Genomic DNA, 8,783 nt, shown 5'->3' with positions numbered 1-8,783 from the left:
TAGGCCTACCTAGCTAGATGTTGTGTTATCCAGCTAGCAATAATTGTGCTTGCTAACACTAATAAGTTAGCTAGTGTTTAGCTCGATTGAAAAGGAACTAACTTTACTCATAGTGTGTTGACACAAGTAGCTAGCTAGCTAACATTAACATGCTCGGTGTGTCTCACGTAAAACCCTTGGGGTATGGATAACAAGGTTCAGGGAAAATGAGACCACCACACCGAGCTAACGTGAGCTAGCTAGTTAGCTAGCGAGTAGCAACCATAGCATAATTGCCAGCTTTAGTTAGCTAGCTAGCCAGCCTAGTAGGTAGGCTTAACAATAAAGCAAAAACACCAGCTAACATTTGCTAGCTAGCTACAGCCAACACCAGGCAAGTTAGCTAGCAATTGCTGTTCTTTGCGCACTGTCACATGATGTCAGTATCAACACATCTGGGCACGTTCGAGGTCGTTCTTATTTCGAGCGTGTTGCGCATATTGGTAGATCTTGACATGATGCCTAATTCCTAGGATATATAAATAATTGCACCATGCATCCCATCCAAAAGTGAGAATGTTCCTAAACAGTGAAACCCTTGCAAGGTTACATGGTGGAATAAAAGTTTGTCTTATGATCATTTTAAGTGCATTTATAAATCATTATTCAACCAAGCATAATAGGTTTACAATTTGGCAAGCACGAATGACTATCTCACAATTTTTACCATAACTGTTTATTAATGTGTCATTTTTTTTATTTGATGGTTAAAGTAATTGTCCCATTGCCAAATGCACCGTTAAATGATTTAACAATTTAAAGTATTTTTTTTATGTAAACCATTTGTGAACCCGTTTTTCCTGTTGGGCCTGGGAAATAGACTCAAGAGCCCTTTAATGCAGAGTTACGTCAATGAAGTGGTCAGTTTTCATTTGGCTAACACTTATGACTGTGGTTTGTGCAGGCTGAAATATGATGTTCTAACCCAATTCTAAAACAGTACTTTTTAGATCACTTGCAATGTGTAGCTCAGAGTATGCATCCCTGTTCAGAATTTTTTTCCAGAGCAAAACAAAATGCAGGTTGATTGACATTTATATTCCGGTCAGTAAAAAATGGGTCAAGGTGAGATTGAATCTTTAAGCATAATACATACTGTTTATTGTATCTCTATCAACTCAAGCCACAAAAGCAATCGTCAAAAAGTGCCTAGGTTGACCAGCCTAGATTGAAGTTGTTTTGTTTAATAACAATACTCCATATGAAAAAATGCATGATAAAAAAAAATATAGAAAGAAATCTAGGTTGATGGATGGAGTTTGAATCTAAAATGATGCTGAAGTATAGTTGCTATTACAGTACAAGCAATCTTAAAGTATGGCAGTCTTGCTAAGAGCCATGTCACATTCTGTGAGAGTGAAATGACTGGTGACACTTGAAGCGGGTTGCTACTGTATCACAGGGACTTGGTGGGTGTGATTAGCGTGAGAGGCCTGAACTAGCCGGTTGGCTGTCACTGTTATTGCCCGCTGTCCTCCAGACAAGAAAGCCTAGCAAAGTTGCCTTTTGTAATTAGCTCACTGAATTCTATTTGATCCTGATTTGTTACTGCTGTGACATGTGGTGCTTGAAGTGTTACTTTGCATTTTGAGATTTGCAACAGACTGTAAAAGCAATGTATGCTAATTAATTCACCCACATGTATAAAGACTGCCGCAAATGCATTTGATGTTTTGACATCAATCCATTTGTTACGAGAGTCACTTTAAAATTCCATATAATTGGCAATTGTTTATCAGCAAAGACTTCAGACTGACAGTATGAAATAGATGGAATATAATGGAAATTGTCTGGCCGCATGGCCTGTGAGAAATCTGACCTTTATCGAGATGTTAACAGCATTTTAAGATGGCTCTTTACAAAGGATCAGCGTAATGGGGAAAGGTGAGAGGGTGAGTCATAGCTCTGAGCATATACCAGCACTTGCCTTTCCTCTCTCGCTCTCATTCCTGCAACAGCTATGCTACGTAGACAGACAATCAGAACAGCACAAAGCCCGAGCAGCAGTCTGCTTTCATCTCCATTCATTGTGCCCACTATATACTGTTCATACCATTGTCTGACAAGGTTAACTGTAATTTGTATCAAGTGGCAAGGCTTACAGTACCACAATTGCTGGATTTCACTGGACTGGACTGGCTAGAGGGTTAATTAACAGTACATTGGTATGCAATGTGTTGGGGGATGGAGGGGGCAATACTATCCCATATACAAATTACGCGGTTTCAGATATTCTCTAACGGCTGGAGAATATAGTCTGTTAGTAATATAGTAGGTGGCAGTCGGTACTGTTTAAGTTTAGGGAGGACCATTTTTGCGAGCCTTATAGTAATTTATATTCCATTCACCCAGCTCAATGTAACATCAATACGTTTAGGCTACTACATGATACTCAACTTTTCCCTATAGACATCATGAGGTTGCTACAACCTAGCCTATGAATGAAAGTTTATAACATTGACGAGAGACAAATTGGAGTTATCAATGTGACAGACAGTGTCACATTCAATACCGCCTTGCACACTCTTGCCTACATGCAGCTGATCTTGGGTGCAATCATTAGTCCAAACAGTTGCAAACAAGAGTTTCTAACATAGCTGCTAGAACTAACGCGCTAGTAAACCCCCTACAATCAAACAGAACAGTGTACAGCAAGCAGTTTAGCAGTTACACCAGCAGACCCTGGTGGCAATACATTTATAAACCCAAAAGCTAGCTCACATAAGTAGCATTCCTCTTTGTTTGAGCTGGGTGTTTGAGTAGGCTAAATTAGCTAGTTGCATTAGCTAGCTAATTAACTGAAAGTGAATGAAAAAAATACAATGAAATATAGCTAGCTCTCTCTCATTCTGCTGCTTCTCCTAATTAAAATTAAAGTATTTGTTAAAAACTGATCAACTATTTTTCAACTACTCACCACATTTTATGCACTGCAGTGGTAGCTAGCTTATGCTTTCACTATTAGATAAATTCTCTGATCCTTTGATTGGGTGGACAACATGTCAGTTCATGCTGCAAGAGCTCTGATAGGTCGGAGGACGTCCTCCGGAAGTCGTCATAATTACTGTGTAAGTTTATGGAAGGGGGTGAGAACCATGAGCCTCCTAGGTCTTGTATTGAAGTCAATGTACCCAGAGGAGGAAGGAAAATAGCTATCTGTCGACTACACCATGGTGCTACCCCAGGGAGTGCTGCTGAGCCTACTGTAGACCTTCATTGCAAAACAATGTGTTTTAATCTGTTATTTGGTGACGTGAATATATTTAGTATTGTTTTATCTCTTTTCACACACTAAAAAAAAATGAAATTCACTGAGTAGGATGGTCCTTCCCTTCCTCCATTTAGGAACCCATGCCTCTTATCACCTCTCCAGTGCTATTTCTTTCTTCTTTTTTTGTGACTAAACTTTTTATTGTTGTAATTTTTTATATATTCACTTATCATATTTGCATTTCATACTCGAAAGAAAAAAATATATATCTGAGAAATGCATACAAAGATAAAGAAGACTATCAACAGTTTGTACTATTTTGTATGCAAGGAAAATAAACAAAAAAGGCTCCCCCTCCCCAACCCATTCCCCACTTCAGTCCCCATCCACCCGCCCGCCTCCTCCCTACCTGCCCAGAAATCCTCCACCTCCCAGACCCGAAGAAAGCATGCCTCCCATCCCTTGCCATCAGTCCCCCTCCCACCGACCCATCCCGAGTCTCCCCTTACACTACTTTCTATATTTTAATATTACGTTTAACGAAGTGCACATCAAACTAGCTAAGTTTATAAACTTGAATCTCTGAAAATCCCTCCCAGCCCCAACCGCGCACTCATCTAAATACTAATAGGCTACCTTTGAGTTGGATCTGTCATGTGTGTCTCTCACTGTGAGGGTCCGAGAAGGGGGCAATTTGACTGGTTGTTTGTAAGAGGCAGATGTCAGCAGCAGCAGAACAAACTAAAATCAAGTAAAAACGAAACAGCATAGCTAACTAGTAAAAGTCTTTAAATAAGAAAACTATATTTGTTCCGTTGGGGGTAGAAAACACTCTAACGTTTCCAAAACTGTCAAAATATTGTCTGTGAGTATAACAGAACTGATTTTGCAGGCGAAAACCTGAGGAAATCCAACCCGGAAGTGCCTTTTATTTGGAAAAATAAAAATTATTGCCTGCCTAATCTCCATTTAAAGGGGTATCAACAAGATTCCTTTTCCAATGGCTTCCTCAGGCTGTGAACAGGCTTTAGACATAGTTTCAAGCTTTTATTTTGAAAAATGAGCGAGATTTATCAAAACGCGCCGAGTGTCCTTTGATTAGTTCCTGCGCGCGAGAAATGTAGCTCGACATTTTCTTTCTCTGTAGTATTGAATAGTTTACCGTCCGGTTGAAATATTATCGATTATGTATGTTAAAAACAACCTGAGGATTGATTATAAAAAACGTTTGACATGTTTCTACGAACATTACGGATACTTTTTGGAATTTTCGTCTGCCCTTCACGACCGGAACGAGCCTGTGGTTTTCTGAACATAACGCGCAAACCAAATGGAGGTTTTTGGTTATAAAAATAATCTTTATCGAACAAAAAGAACATTTATTGTGTAACTGGGAGTCTCGTGAGTGCAAACATCCGAAGATCATCAAAGGTAAGCGATTAATTTGATTGCTTTTCTGACTTTCGTGACCAATCTACATGGCTGCTAGGTGTTCTTACTGTTTTGTCTAGTGATCGATAAATTCACAAACGCTTGGATTGCTTTCGCTGTAAAGCATATTTTCAAAATCTGACAGGTGGATTAACAACAAGCTAAGCTGTGTTTTGGTATATTTCACTTGTGACTTCATGAAAATAAATATTTTTAGTATTATTTTTGAATTTGGCGCTCTGCAATTCAGCGGTTGTTTACGAAAATGATCCCGTAAAAGGGATCAAGAGGTTTTTAATGCACTGGGCAGAGTTGTTTTTTTTCACAAGAGAGTTTTCAACAATATTTTTGAAGTGCAGTTTTGTAGCTTGTATAGGCTATTTAACCCTGAAATACAGGACAACATGACTCACATTAATTCTCACAACAGACAAATAATATGGGAATGGAACTGTATACAGGTTGACCTAATGTCCTACTGTAGCAGCAGAGATCGGCCAGCATACGAATCTCTACCACACAACAAACATATGGATGAGAGTACACAGAGTAAGCCTTATACTTCCTATGTGACCAAAGTAGTCCCATGTAGCTCAGTTGGTAGAGCATGGTGCTGCAGCACCAGAGTTGTGGGTTTGTTGCCCACGGTGGACCGGTATACAAAAAGTATACAGTCATTCCGGATAAGTGTCTGTTAAAATGCAAAGGTCAACAAAACAACCCTATGCGTGCGATGACGATGAAGAATACCTTGATGACCATATTGGTGAGAGCCCCTAAAAGTAAACATATTTTCTGGTTTCATATTTAATGGATTTCATTCATGGAAAGGACAGTACAGACTTCAAAATCGCAGGACAGAATGTTAAGTTTCACTAAAATGTTTTAGGTGTTAAAAATGTATCAATGCAGGTTTGTGTTTTACATTTTAGACACATGCAATTGACATTGCAGGTCTATCATTTTATTATCATGTTGTATTTATTGACATTGCACGCTTTTCTTGTGAAAAAAATGAAAAAAAGTCAGGCTGCAATTCCTCTGTATCATTCAACTATAAATTGTTTTGTTATTATGCTCTTCATAAGCACTTTATACATATTTGAGTAAATTGAAATTATCTTTGTGAAATGTCCAACATCTGTTCTGATCAAGCCAAGACAAATGTAATGGTAAAATGGAGAGTACAATAAATTATAACTGATGACAATTACCTGGGATCGACAAAAATTATGTAAACCCAAAATAATATGTAGAGAGAACTCGTATAGTTAAAGTACTGTACTGCTATTACTTCTGAAGTCGATTCAATTACACTTGAGTTAATCCTTATTAGGGAGGGGGTCCGTTCAATCTGAACCCTGAATGCCTGTTATCCAGCCTTTGTGTTGATAGTGCAATGTTGAGCCCTGTTGGAGGGAAATGTTATAAAGCCCAAGGCTCTGAGACAGTAAATTGGGACTGTAGCATCAGGACTGTGTTTCCATCAGTACACTGCTGCAGCTCTGTGACTCACCTTAAACAGCTCCAGCAGGTCCAGAAATATATTATTAATCACCGTCCAATTGATATGACAGTAAAGAATATGTACCTTAGCAATAGTATAGGTTGGACTCATAGTTAATCCACAGGGAAGATTCCCCCCACCCATTGAAAAATGGATGTGTATTTTTTTGTGGTGTCCTGTGACTGCATGGTAAATGGATATTGGGGATAGGCCTAGCACTTCATCTCACAGGCTTGTCTCTAGCTGAGTGTGGCACCTAAGGGATTGACGTTCCCCCACCAGAGGTCCCTCTCTCTTTTTGGGGCCAATCCTCATTTGAACTTAAGTCATCCATGTTTCTATTTTTTCTTCTCTGAGAATCAATGAATGATGTGGAGTTATACTGATTTAACCATGCTCAAGGGATTTTCCTGTCAAAAAATATAACGTCTTACTTTTTGCTATCAATCAGCTACTTGGAGGAGTGTCTGTGATACCAGAGATATATACGGTCACCCTGAAGGCTGAATTTCATGAGCTCTAATGATAGACAATATGGGAGGCAAACATTACTGTTTCAGAGATCTGTCAAAAGCTTTATTTTGAGCTGGTATAGTAATATAGTAGTGGATTAGCACTACTAAGAGTGCCTGTACAGGACAATGTGTCCCATTATGGTGCTTTGGGCTACCATTGCATTTCCATTACTGTCTGATTGAGCTTAGTTTGGACTTATTGCTTTCCTATCCTTGATACCTCTAAAAAGAAACAATTACATCGGAGTGAGATTGTAAAACTCCTAAAGCCTTGGAGGGATTGCTTTTAACATAAAGTTGTTTGAACATACAGTATTGTCACGCCCTGATCTGTTTCACCTGTCCTTGTGCTTGTCTCCACCCCCTCCAGGTGTCACCCATCTTCCCCACTTATCCTCTGGGTATTTATACCTGTGTTTTCTGTCTGTCTGTGCCAGTTCGTCTTGTTTGTCAAGCTTACCAGCGTTTACCCTGTCAGCGCCTGTCTTTTCCCAACCTCTCTTTTTCTCGTCCTCCTGGATTTTTACCCTTGCCTGTCCTGACCCGGTACCCACCCACCTGACCCCTCTGCCTGTCCCTGAGCCTGCCTGCCGTCCTGCCGTTACTGAACTCTGCCTGTCCCTGTCCCTGACCCTAAGCCTGCCTGCAGTCCTGTACCTTTGCTCCTTATCTGGATTATCGACCCTTGCCTGCCTTGACCTGTCGTTTGCCTGCCCTTGTTGTTACAATAAACATTGTTACTTCACAGTCTGCACTTGGATCTTACCTTGATACCTGATACAGTATATGCTCATTGTAAGGAATACAATAAATCATACTTTCCTTACATAAATAGTGCCAGTTTTGGACTTCCTTACTGGCTGACCTTGACAAAGGTGAACAATCCCTGACTGGTCAAAGTCCATGTGAACACACATTGGTCAAAAAGGTAATGGGTACACTATACATGGTTCTCATTATACAACCATCCAAGCTCACGAGAAAGTAAGTAAGCTATATATACAGGGTCAGTATTGGCACTGACCCTGTATATAGCTTAGTTACTTTCTCCCGTTCTTCTTCTATTTCTCCCGTCCTTCTATTTCTAGTGGGTTTTTCTTCTACTGTCGTTATTTATAGTACTACTGATATAGATTACTGCATTGTTGGGAATTTGCTTGCAAGGCATTTCACTGTACTTGTGCATGTGACAATAAAACTGGAAACTTGAAACCTTAATTCAATCTAGACTCTCTAGACCTATGTGACTTCTGCACCCTTTTGCTTAGACAAAAACGTTCCATTTCAAAAGTAAACTTTCATCATTATAGCTAGAGGTAGATGTGAATTGTGCTGACATGCATAGCAAATGAACAGGTTGACACTGGGACATTTCTCCCGAGGTCGTGTTTCCCCTCTGTGACAGATTATGTATCTTAAATACATTTAAAAACATAATTTACATAGTTAAACTAGGGGTAATATTCACTGAAGCTTTCTCCTTGGAATAAATTGCAACTCACATTTCTATGCATGTTATCTCATAACCACAGACATGGGTTAAAAGTTAAATTAAGCAATACATTTTAATGAGGAAATTGAGCTAGTAAGTGAATACACTGACAGAATTGTTGTAGCGACAGAAGGAGACTATTACGTAAGTAGTTATTAATTTGAATGAACGTCTCTCAAAAAGGTTGATTTTCACGAATTCATCTGTATTGACTTCATTTACTTATTCTACGTTTTGAGTCCCTATTTGCACTCAGTTGTGTCATCAACATCAATAAGAAACTCTAAGAACAACTACCTGTAAAGGTTATACAGGTGAGGAAAGTAAATGAAACCTTGAAATAATATCTCTATATAAATAAACAGAGCAGAAAGCAAAACTGAAGTAGCAGCTAGAAAGATATTGAAGAACATAGCTAGAACGGTAAAGTGAAGAGACCTTGGACCTTGGACTAATATGAAGCCAATGTGATGCCAATTTCATGACTTTGAACATTATATCACAACACTTATCCATATTTAGATACAGAAAGGAAAATTAAGCTACACTGTAAAATATATATTTTTCTGGTCTAATCCTTGAAGCAGA

Source organism: Salvelinus alpinus, chromosome 27 (genome assembly GCF_045679555.1).
Source record: "Salvelinus alpinus chromosome 27, SLU_Salpinus.1, whole genome shotgun sequence".
NCBI classification, from domain to species: Eukaryota; Metazoa; Chordata; class Actinopteri; order Salmoniformes; family Salmonidae; genus Salvelinus; species Salvelinus alpinus.
The sequence above is the reverse complement of the archived record's forward strand: the minus strand, read 5'-3'. Positions refer to the sequence as shown.